The following is an 11,502-nucleotide window of genomic DNA, read 5'->3' as shown; positions in this document are numbered from 1 at the left end:
GGGGACACGGGTGCCCATCAGTAGATGAGGGGGAAAAAGGCTGCTATACCATCCATGTAAAAAGCAATGTGCATTTAAAAATTCTTAGCTAGAAGCCAAAATTGGTACAATTGACCTTTAAAACTAAATTAATTTACATAAAGAAAACAAGTTGATTTCATTTTTTTAAAAATTGTTATTGAATTTATTGGCGGTGACATGTTAATAAGATTATATAGGTTTCAGGTGCTTAATTCTATAATACATCATCTGTATATTGTGCTGTGTTCGCCACCCCAAGTCCCCTTCCATCACCATTTATGCCCCTTTACCCTTTTCCACCGCCCCACACCTCCCTTTTCCTCTGGTGAGCATCATACTAGTCTGTGTCCATGACTTTTTTTTTTTTCTTAATCCCTTCACTTTTTTCAGCCCCACAACCTCCCTCTCTTCTGACAGCTGTCAGTCTGTTCTCTGTATCTATGAGTCTGTTTCTACTTTATTATTTGATTTTGTTCATTAGAGTCCACATATGAATGAAGTCATATGGTACTTGTCTTTCTCTGACTGGCTTATTTCACTTAGCACAATGCTCTCCAGGTCCATCGATGCTGTCACAAAGGGTAAGAGTTCTTTCTTTCTCACAGCCAAGTAGTATTCTACTGTGTAAATGTAGCAGTTTTTTTATCCACTCATCTACTGATGGGCACCAGGGTTGTTTCCAGATCTCGGCTATAAAAAACACTGCAACAAACACTGGGAAGTATATACTCTTGAATTAGTGTTTTGGGGTTTCTTCAGGTATATTCTGAGAAGTGGAATTGCTGGGTCATAAGGCAGCAAGTTGATTTAAAGGAAACTGTTAAGTGTAGTTACAGTATGGGAATATGGCAAAAATTGTGGGGGTAATTGAAATCTGAGAAAGATGAGCTCAGTATTTCTAAGAGACTATAAGACATTTCCTAATTTCTAAGTTATTTTTAAGCTCAGTTTTGACTACATTCTCGGCCTACAATGGCCATACTACCCCCACACAACCTGGGCAGAGCCCTCTGCTCCAGGCCCAGCTGTGGCGTGGTGACGGCTCTGCCACCAGGGGCTGCAGAGCCACCGAGTCCCCACAGATATCTGCGGCCACTGCCCCCATGTGCCTCCTCGAGTTCCCACAGACTTCAGAGAGAAGCCCTGCCGCCAAGCTCACAGGCGCTCACAGGAGACCCTCCTCTCACCCCATGCAGCTCTATTTGAATGAGCTAAAAATAGTCGTAATATTAATTATATTTTTCATTTATTTATAATTATAGTATTATAACTATATTATTAATAGCAATATCCTGCCCTCGCTGGGTGGCTCAGTTGGTTGGAGCATCATCCTGTACCCCAAAGAGTTGCAGGTTCGATCCCTGGTCCAGGTGCATATGGGAGGCCACCAATTGATGCTTCTCTCACATTGATGTTTTTCTCTCTCTTTCTTCCTCTCTCTCAAATCAATAAAAACATACCCTTGGGTGAGGATTAAAAAAATAATAATATAATAATAATAGCAGTAGTAATATCCTCATTAAGGAAAAGCCAGGGTGCCCACATGACCTGGTTTGCCAGGAAAATCCTGGTTTACCCGTCTACTGTCACCAGCATCCCCTCCAGCTAGCACTGCCTTTCATGCTCAAAATGTCCCGCTCAGATGACAAACTATACTGTTACCCTAGTTTTGCCCCATGACTAACTCATCTGTGCCTGCAGCGAGCAGGGTGGGGAGCAGACAGGGAGGACAGAGGCCTCAATTTCAAAGGCTGGGCGCATTCTTTAAATTGTGGCCATTCCCAATGTCAACCGTCTAGATCTGCACCAGGAGAGGTCTCTGTGCAGGACTGGGACGGGCAGTTTCTCCCAGGAACGCTCTCCTAGTCTGTCTCTGAAAGGTATTCAGTGAAGGCCCCACAGGGCAACAGCTCCCAGCCCCCCTCCCAACGCGGGGGGTCCAGCACCCTGGCAGGCGCAGGGGTGGCGTTAGAGGGACAGGCACTCGGCCCCGCTGGTGGGACAGGCGGGCCTTGTGTTGAAGGGCAGCTGTGACCAGCAGCTGCACTGCCCGAAGCTGCCCTGGAGAGCCCTCGTGAGCGTGCAGAGGCCGGTGCCAGGATGGGACCAAGTGCCCACAGCGCAGCGGCCACGGAGGGCCTTCTGTTCAGACCACCCACAACAGGGCAGGTCTCCACGGTGCCCGCTGGGGCACAGGCAGCGGCGTGACAGACACTACCCGTGTTTAACAAAAGGCACTTCTGTGGGAACTGGTCACTGTGTGTGAGGCTGGCAATCTGGGGAGGACTTGAGAGGTTGGGAATGGACTGTGGCTGGTGGAGGGTCATTACAGCCGACTTGAGTCTTTTAAACTCCTGGCGTATCTAATTCAGATATTCCACTGTAACTGAACATTAAATTCTTAACAGTAATGGTGGCTGCTGGGCCCCAGGTCTCACAGAGTGGGCTCCCTTTCTTATGCCTAACCCCCACTTTTGGGGCCCAGCTTTCAGTAATAACTGCTGCTTTGGAGTTGACTGGACTTTTGACGAATCAGCAGAAGAGTGCCACCAAATGACCCCAGCCTTCACCTCGCCAGCCGTGCGGCCTTGGCCAAGCTTGCTTGTTAAGGGCATGGTATAGTTCTATTTCCAGCTCCCATGCCACTCTAGCCGGCTCCTGCTCGCTCGCTCTTCAGTAAGGAGCTGGTGGAATGTGAGCTCTAAAGTGAGTGAGAGAAGAATGCGAGGCTGTGAACGGTCCGTGCGGATGCTGACAAAAAATAGATCTGCTATCAAGGGGGCTGACATCTGAGCCCTTGGCTCATGTCCCCTCTCCGCAGGAGGAGTCTCACTTGGCGCAGTGAAAAAAAAAGGGACTGAGCGAGGACTACAAACCATTCTGCCCAAGAGATGGTGTTGCGGCGAACTAGCCGGTCCCAAGCCCTCTCGGAGCCTCAGTTTCCTCACTTGTACAGTGAAGGGGCTAAGACTTCATTTCCCAAGCCCATTCCAGCTCTGGGGCAACTTCTATCCACGACTTCAGATGGAACTCGATTTGGGGTGTCCTCTGTGCCCCCAACACTAGCTTTTTCTGCTTCTGCTACAGCCCATTGCTGACCTCTAAATGCATGACATCTTTCTGCCTCACATGTGGTCCAAAGGCACTTCCAACTCGAGTCAAAGACAGGACTCACGGCTGCCGTCAGCCCACCCCAGGCCTCTGTCCACCCTTCCCTAGCTCAGTGAATGGTCCTGCCTTCCACTAGTCCCCACATCCATTTGTCACCAAGCCTTTTTAGACAACCTCCTCAGTAACTCTCAAGGCCACTCTCACCACCCGTTTTGTCTATTTCTAGAACCACACACCTCCCTCGACCCAGCTACCATCATCTCTAGCTCCCTCTCAAATTCAAGCCCCTACCATGTGGCCAGAGAGGTTTCCGAAGCAGACAACTTGGCTACAGCACCTCCTGGCCCTCAGGACCAGGGCTTCCCACTGTTCCAAGGATGGTCACGACACAAGACTGCATTTTGCTCTGCCTCCGAGGCAGCCCCTGCAGACTCCTGCCACTCTGTGCTCCAGTGTCACTGACCTCGCCGGCTTCCCCACGGCGCTCCTTCCAGCAGGGGGCCTGCGAACACCTCGTTCCCGCATGGGAACTCCGGGCTGCCAGTGCTCCTCCTCCTGCTCCCAGGACGACTGTGTGCGGGTCATCTCTGCAGAAGTATTCGCTGACATGCCCGACTCCAGGGCAGCTCCTCTGTACACTGAAAACACACGTTTCTCTCCCAGTGCCCTGGCTCGAGCTGTGATGAGACCCTACTGAACGTGATGATTCATTCTTCCGAATCCCCCACTAATGGCACTGAGTAGAGAGAAGAATCTGACTTAGCTCACCATCGTATTCCTGGTGCCTGGCACTGAATGGCCCATAGTGGGGACTCAGTGAAGATTTGGAGATCAAACTATGGCTTCTAAGACCTTCCATCAAGAGGCCATGAAGAGAGAACTGAAAATTCAGAGGAAAAAAAAAACTTCACTGGCCTTTCCAACTTTCCTTTTGGTTCTTTCTGCCTAGCTGCGCTCCTCCCAGTCCTCACCATCACTCTCTCCTCTTGACCTTTCCTACCTCCACCAGCATCACCACCTCCACCACCTCTACCACCATCACCACCACCACCGATACAGCACCATCATCAATGACAGCTGCAGTGACACCTGAACTGCCGGTCTGACCATTGCTGGGCACTTTCTATCTCTGTCGGTTTTTATTTGCCCATCTCAATACCCCTGGAAGGCAGGGTTTTGTTTTTTTTTTGTTTTGGTTTTTTTTGCGGGGGGGAGTGGGGGGGACTCTAGAAGGACCTTATTTTGCAATCGAGGAGACAGAAACCCAGATAGGTAATGCCAGTGGGAGGCAAGATGTATATTCAGGCCCATGTGGCCCCAAACCTGGCTCTTCACCTCTCACCTCCCAGCCCCTCTCACAGGGTCCTCCCGTGGTTTGGTTAGGTTTGGTTTTTAAATCCACCTAATTACTGTCAGAGAGAGGACATTAAAAGAAACCCCTTTAAAACAGAAAACCAGTCCTGGCCAGATGGCTCAGTTGGTTGGAGTGTTACCCCCAGCACCAAAAGGTTGCAGGTTCGACGCATGTATGGGAGGCAACTGTGATGTTTCTCTCTCTCTCCTTCTAAAAATCAATACAAACATATCCTTGGGTGAGAACTTTAAAAAAAGAGAGAACCCAATGAGGGTGCCCCTTCCATCCCTCTCATTCTCACAAAGTGAAGGAGTGAAGTCTTCTCCCTCCTGCACTTCCCGCGAACACGGTGAGACACAAAGGAAAGGCAGAGAAACTGGCAAAAGATAAAAAAGAATATAAAAACTAAATGATGTGACTAACTAGAATACAAAAGAATAAATAAAAAATTATTTTGAAATAAAAAACGAAGTCCTGAATTACCAAATATCACAAAAGTGAAGTGCAAGAGGGCACCAGTGGGAGCTCCTGATTTTGAGATTTCAGACGGTGCTAAAATTTCAAAAGAAACGTGGGTGCCAATCTGGGTTGCCAGCTGGTTTATTCTTTTTAAATATGCTAAGTAAAGTCTTTCTTTAAAAAAACAAATAAAAACAAAATTTAATTTTAAAAAACTAGTATCTTAAAAACAAAATTTAGCCTTTTAAAAACTACTATCTTAAAGCAAAACAAAAACCCCCAAATTACTATCTATTAACATTAGGAAATAAATGCCACTGAAATACTGTGAGCAGGAAGCCCGCCCCTCCCCAGAGCCAGTGCAGGCTGCCAGAAATCTCCATCTTCTTTATCTTTTCTGTTTCACTGCGGATTGGCCTTGGCAACTAGGATGCAGCCCAGCTCTCTCCCTGGTTCGGGAATCCCTGCTACCAAAGCCTCTAGCGCAGCGGTTCTCAACCTGTGGGTCGCAACCCCTTTGGGAGTCGAACGACCCTTTCACAGGGGTCACCTAAGACCATCAGAAAACACATATATAATTACATATTGTTTTTGTGATTAATCACTATGCTTTAATCATGTTCAATTTGTAACAATGAAAATACATCCTGCATATCAGATTCATAACATATCAGATTCATTACCATTCATAACAGTAGCAAAATTACAGTTATGAAGTAGCAACGAAAATAATTTTATAGTTGGGGGTCACCACAACATGAGGAACTGTATTAAAGGGTCGCGGCATAAGGAAGGTTGAGAACTACTGCTCTAGCGAGTGTCTTCACGAGCAGGCCTTGGGCTACTGCATCCACCACCAACTCTCAAAGGCACCAACTCTGATAAAAATGCACAAGAATCAATACCATTCCTATAAACACATCATAAACAGTCGGAAAGCATAATGAAAACAGAGAGCCTGTTCACAACAGCAACAGAAGTATCAAATTCTTGGGAGCTAGGACACACAGCAGACTCCACGTTGACATATTAGAATTATATAATGCAAAACACAAACCCTGAAAGGGAGAAACAGAAAATAAACGGAGAGATCATACTTCTGGCTTAAGGCTTAAATGCAGAAAAGAGGACATTTTCCAACTTAATTTACAGACAATGCAATTCCAGTCAAAATATCAGCCAGGCCATTACAGAACTTGATAAAAATGGTTAAGTTCTATAGAAAAATAAATGGGCAGAACTCTCAGGATTCTGAGATAACATGAGGTAGAAGGCACTTGCCCCAGCAGATCTTAAAATACAGTGTAAGCAATGACGGCTAAGGCTGTAAGCCAATCACAGCAGAACTCAGGGAAAGACATGACAATGCAACAAGGGCGGCCGGGATAAAGCACTATTAATAAGAACACACGTAATTGACATTATGCCTCCATAGTCTGAGGACAGATGCTTATTTAACACATTGCATACCACATAGAAATCTCTAAGACATACTCCAGGGACCACACGTTTTTGGGCAAACTGCACGTTATTTAAATCATCATAATGCACTTTAGGTGTTGTTTTTCAATAATTATAACATTTTTATTTACTTAAACAATTAAAGTTCCTAGTACTTTTTTAACGTATGGTACTGCGTAAAACATTTTCCTTTATGAAGAGGGACCAAACAAAATTTACATAAGTATCTAGATTCGCTCCTTTCTCCATGGGCGTGAAAAACGAGAACACTTGTGTGTGGTCCTTAACAGACGGCGCGCGAAACACGAGAAAACTCTTGAGCGGTACGAAATGTGTTAAAACCCTCATCTCTATTGTGGACAGGAACTTTTGGTTTCTTTCTTTTTTTTTCTCTTTCTTTCTTTTTAATGAATTAAGCAACATCAGAAAATTTAAAAGCGACAAAGATGAAGATTTCTTGACAGTCTTAAAAAACTGGAATTCCTATCCCTTTTCCTAGGGTCATCTCCAGCCCCGTTCCTAGAGCGCCAGTAGTCAGAAGCACATTCAGATTTGGTCAGATTCCTCTTGCTCTGTGAGTGTGAGTGTGAGTGTGAGTGAGTGTGTGTGGGGGGAATCTCCTGCCTGGGCTCCCTAGCAAGGGCCCTGCCTGCCTGCCCACCCACCTGGCACCCACAGGTCCTCACAGACCTCTGGCCCGTCCGTGGCTTCCTAACTACCCAGATTGTCCTAAAGGACAATGATGATTTAGAAAAACAATGGGCTTCTCCTCCTTCTCCTTCCCAAGTGAAGAGCTGGCAGGAAGTAATGGTTGTTTGATGAGGGAATTTCTAAACCAGCGAAGGGAAAACTCACAATTCACATGGATTTTTAGCCCAAACAACGGATGGAGGAGGGAGGGTCTGGAAGTCATCACCAGCCTGAGTTTTCATTTCTGATTTTGAGAAGACCTGTCCTTTCTTCTACTCTCATGATATTTTCTTTCATGTGTGTGGTAATTGTCTGACCTTGAGCCCTGCTAGAATCTGTATCATTCTGGCACAGAAGGTCAGTGACCTTGTCCATCATCCGGCCAACCTCTCAGGAGCCTTATGACAAGGGAAGAGGGTGGCAGAGGAGATGGGAGTGAAACGGATGCCAGCGCCTTGGAAGCGGAGGTGGGTCGGGGGGTCGGGGGGCTGAGCATGAGCCATGCCGGTGAATTCCCACACACTGCGTGGTTGTCAGTGTCCTGCACCTGAGAGAACCACTCACCCTACTACCAACTGCCTTTTGGAAAAACAAAGCAAGTGCCCAAACAAACAAATACCTTAGAATTCTCTTTACCTCTCACCACTGCGGTGAATGAAGCTGACTTCCCGTGGTTATCGGGATGGACTGATTACAGAGCCCAGAGTCATTTGCCTGAAGATAATTGCCTCAATTCTCCACTTCACTTTGCACATATAGCAACAGTCCCAATCTACCGGAGCCTCAGTGACTAGACATGTAAAATTGGTCTAATCATATTTTGAAGAGCTGGAGCTGAAAGGATTTCTATGAGCTTGTGCCTGAACCATGACACCACTAAGCCTTTCTCCCCCCACTCCTGCTCACTCCCCCGCCCCACGTCTGAAGGGGTGAGTCAGAGCCTTAGCAGAGGAGAGAAAAACAACTTTGAGGCCCTCTGTCAGTGCCATGGCTGGAGGAAAAGGTGGGATGACCAGGAGAGCCGGAGAAAAGCCACAGCCATGAGCCAGGGGACTGAGCTTGAGTCATCCTTTGTAATCAGCCGTGTTTCACCCATAGCCCCCAGCTACAGGAGGAAGCCGGCGAGCAGGGCACAGGGGGACATTGGAGATAATCCCCTGGGCTGCGGCATCTCCGGACACTGATGTCTCAGCTGGCCACGGGGACGAGCCGGAGAGCTGGAGTGGAAGTTGGTGCTGGGCAGACAGATCTCAGTGCCCTCTTTTGGACAGGACAAAGCCAGGCAAAGGGTCAGAGTTCAGAGTTACCAGGGGTCACATGAAAGCAGAGAATGGGAGGCAGCATGCCCAAGGAGGACCTGCCTGCCCCAGTTTATGCTTTGCCCAAGTGAGGGATTTCCAGAAGCTTCCTGATGGATCAATAGCCTAGAAATTGCTCCTCCCCTGGCAGAGGGAGGGAGGGGGAACCTTGATGGAGGACACGGTGAGAGGAAGGTAAGGCCACTCCTGAAAAGACAACTGCTAACAGCTGTGGACACAGGCATCTGATCCCATCTCCTTTTAAAATGAAGGGCACAGACAGGGTATTGTCATCCTGACAATGGCCCAGACAGAACCCAGTTATGTCAAAAAGACCATTATTTCTCCCAATGTTTGCTTTTGGCTTTAGATGGCATTCCCTCAAAATCACAAAATCAGCTCAGGGTTGTCACCACTTCTACTGGTGAGAACCTGTCAATATCAGTGCACTGTGAACAATGGCGATGTAGCATCCAAGAAACGAGCCACATGTGCCTACATTGTCCCCAGCCCCCCTGGGATGGCGCAGTGGGAGGGGCCGATTGCACTTAAACTCCCAAGCTCATTCCTGCCCAAAGGAAAGGTGGAAAAGCTCTCCATCTCCACAATGGTCCTTTCCAATGACTGTGCAAAAAATACGCTCAAGAGTGATCAGACTCACGCGCCTGGCAGAGGAGAACCAACCTTTTATGTTGTGTCTCATCTTGGAAAAGGTGTTGGTGTCCACAGGACCTGTGACCACGGCCAGGCAGGCCTTTAGAGAACTTGGGTACTTCATCTGTTTTGCCCTGAGCGACCACACAGGGCTTTGCACAGGGTAGTCACACGGGGATGGGGGATGGCAAGCAATCCTCCCACAAACTTTAAAAAAAAAAGAAAATCTCCAAATTAGACCAGGTAGAAACCCGCACCTTTCAGAAACCACCAGATGAGCACCCCTCTGACTGTGGCCACCATTACTGCCTTCGTGCCCACCGTCCCTCTCGGGCTCGTGTAGCTGGTGTAGGATGCACTACTCGGCACCTGTTGGCAACCCCCTTTTGGATATTTGGGACCCTTCACACTAACATGCGCATTACGGTATAGATGGCGGTTGTTCCCTCTCCATTTCCTCAACTCCCCAATGTCCAGAATAGGGTCCTGGTCTCAGAAGTGACTCAATGCATGACTGCTAAACAGCCAATATAATTTTTAAATTCTAAGACCACTCCTGGAGGGGAGGCAATGAGGACTGATATAATGAACAGACTTGTCTCATTTCTTTGCTTCAACAAGGGAGTTCTGGCCTGGTTATGAAAGTTCCACAACATACACCTGTTTGCTTGTGTCCTGAAACGCCACCCAAACATTCCTTCCTGTCACTGAGCCACTATACTTTCCAGTGCTTCTAAAATAGAAGTGGAGTCGAAGAGCCCCCAGCCCGTCTCCAGGGCCTCCACGTGCCTTTCATGGAATGAGAACCTGTGCTGCATCGGGTTCCAGCTTTCTCGGCTCATGAGTCCCACGGAAAACATCTCCAATATGTGGTCATCTGTCCTTTGATTTAAGACTGCTCCTGACAAAGAGCCAACCACCTCCTGACAGCAGAGCCCTAATTGTTAGAACATTCTTCCTTGGGCTGGGCTGAAATCTGTCTGTTTTAACTACCACCCATCAGTTCTAATTCAGTCTCTGGAGTCACACAAAACACATCTTAATGCCCTTTCCACAGGACAATCCTTGAAGGGGCTGAAGACAACATTCTTCAAATTCATCCAAATAAACACCTGACTGTAGACACTGGGACAATGGGAAACTGTGCTGTCCTGTCCAACAGGTTCAGGCCCCTCCCCGCACGGCCCTGCAGGGGATAGATGTCCACACTTTATTTACCGGCAGACAGACACAGCCCCTTGTTCCTCAGCCTGCTAACAAGCCGAGGTCGTTCATCACCCGCTTGCTCCTTTTTGAAATTCACTCTGCAGCAAGCACTTTTAAAGTCATGCACGTAATGCATTTTAAAGAGCATTTCTGCACAGATCCATTTGCTTGGCCTCAGCCTGAGCGGGAGATGGAAGAGTATTTCAGCGCGGTCCTCCTGCTCCTCCTGGAGCCTTGTCGGCTGGACTCTGGCACGCATCTGGGGCTTGAGGATGCACCGTCTATTCAACATGTGTTTGTCGATTAAAATGAATCTTGCAAAGAATGTGCATTACTAATGCAAAAGCGAGTCAAAAAATATGTATTCTGTAATGCACATGTTAAAAATTCAGGCAATCTCGGTGTGTCTGTGAGCGGACCAGCTCTGGGCTGCCATCTCCGTTACAGCACAGAGCACTGCTTCCGAAAGACAAGCACTTCCAAGAACCTATACTAAAGAACCGCAACCCACTGTGTCGCCGGCAGTGGGTGCTCCCCTCCATTCAAAGGGCATCCACCAGCACCCACATGTTCCTGGCCCTTTCCCCAGTGTGCCCTGAACCCCACCCGAACAATGTCTTTATGCACCATACACTGTCAATGGGCTGTGCTAATTGAGAGAAACAAAGCAGGTAGGTCCTGTGAGCAGAACCTTGAAAACAACCCCCTCTCGGCAGAGCAATCATGATTTAAGATGAATGGCTCCTATGCCCTGTCCAGTGTCCCATAACAATATCCACACAGTGACTGGAGCCATCCAGGAACTTGTGCTAATAAAACCTGTCAGGTTCTCTAGAAAGTGAGAGAGTACAGCACAACTAGAATACAGACGTTAGCCTTTGTGGGGTTTGCCAATCAATCCCACTTTATTAGACCAATCAGTATTTTAACGCTACAAACTAACTCGAAGAACACGAGATGTAAGAGAGACACAGCCAAGAAGCCAGGTCAGGAACATTCAAGAATGCCGGCATCCAAGATGCAGAAACAAAACCTCAACACATCCAAAGCAGTGGTTAGATCTTATCAAGGTCTTAACTCTGGGTTTGCTGGTCTTCATACAGGCACGGTGTTGGGAGGTCCGAGGGCGAATCCCACCTGCTGAGTAACCGCTGGGGCGCGTGACTCTCCAGCCACCAGAAGGAGCACCAGGAGGGCTGCCAGGTGGACTAAAAGGGAAAAGCAGAATGTTAGGGAGTTGTGGCTCTT

The sequence above is a fragment of the Myotis yumanensis genome, unplaced genomic scaffold, assembly GCF_028538775.1.
Source record: "Myotis yumanensis isolate MYYU_CA2020_CCGP unplaced genomic scaffold, mMyoYum1.0.hap1 SCAF_7, whole genome shotgun sequence".
NCBI classification, from domain to species: domain Eukaryota; kingdom Metazoa; phylum Chordata; class Mammalia; order Chiroptera; family Vespertilionidae; genus Myotis; species Myotis yumanensis.
This window is presented reverse-complemented; position numbering follows the sequence as displayed.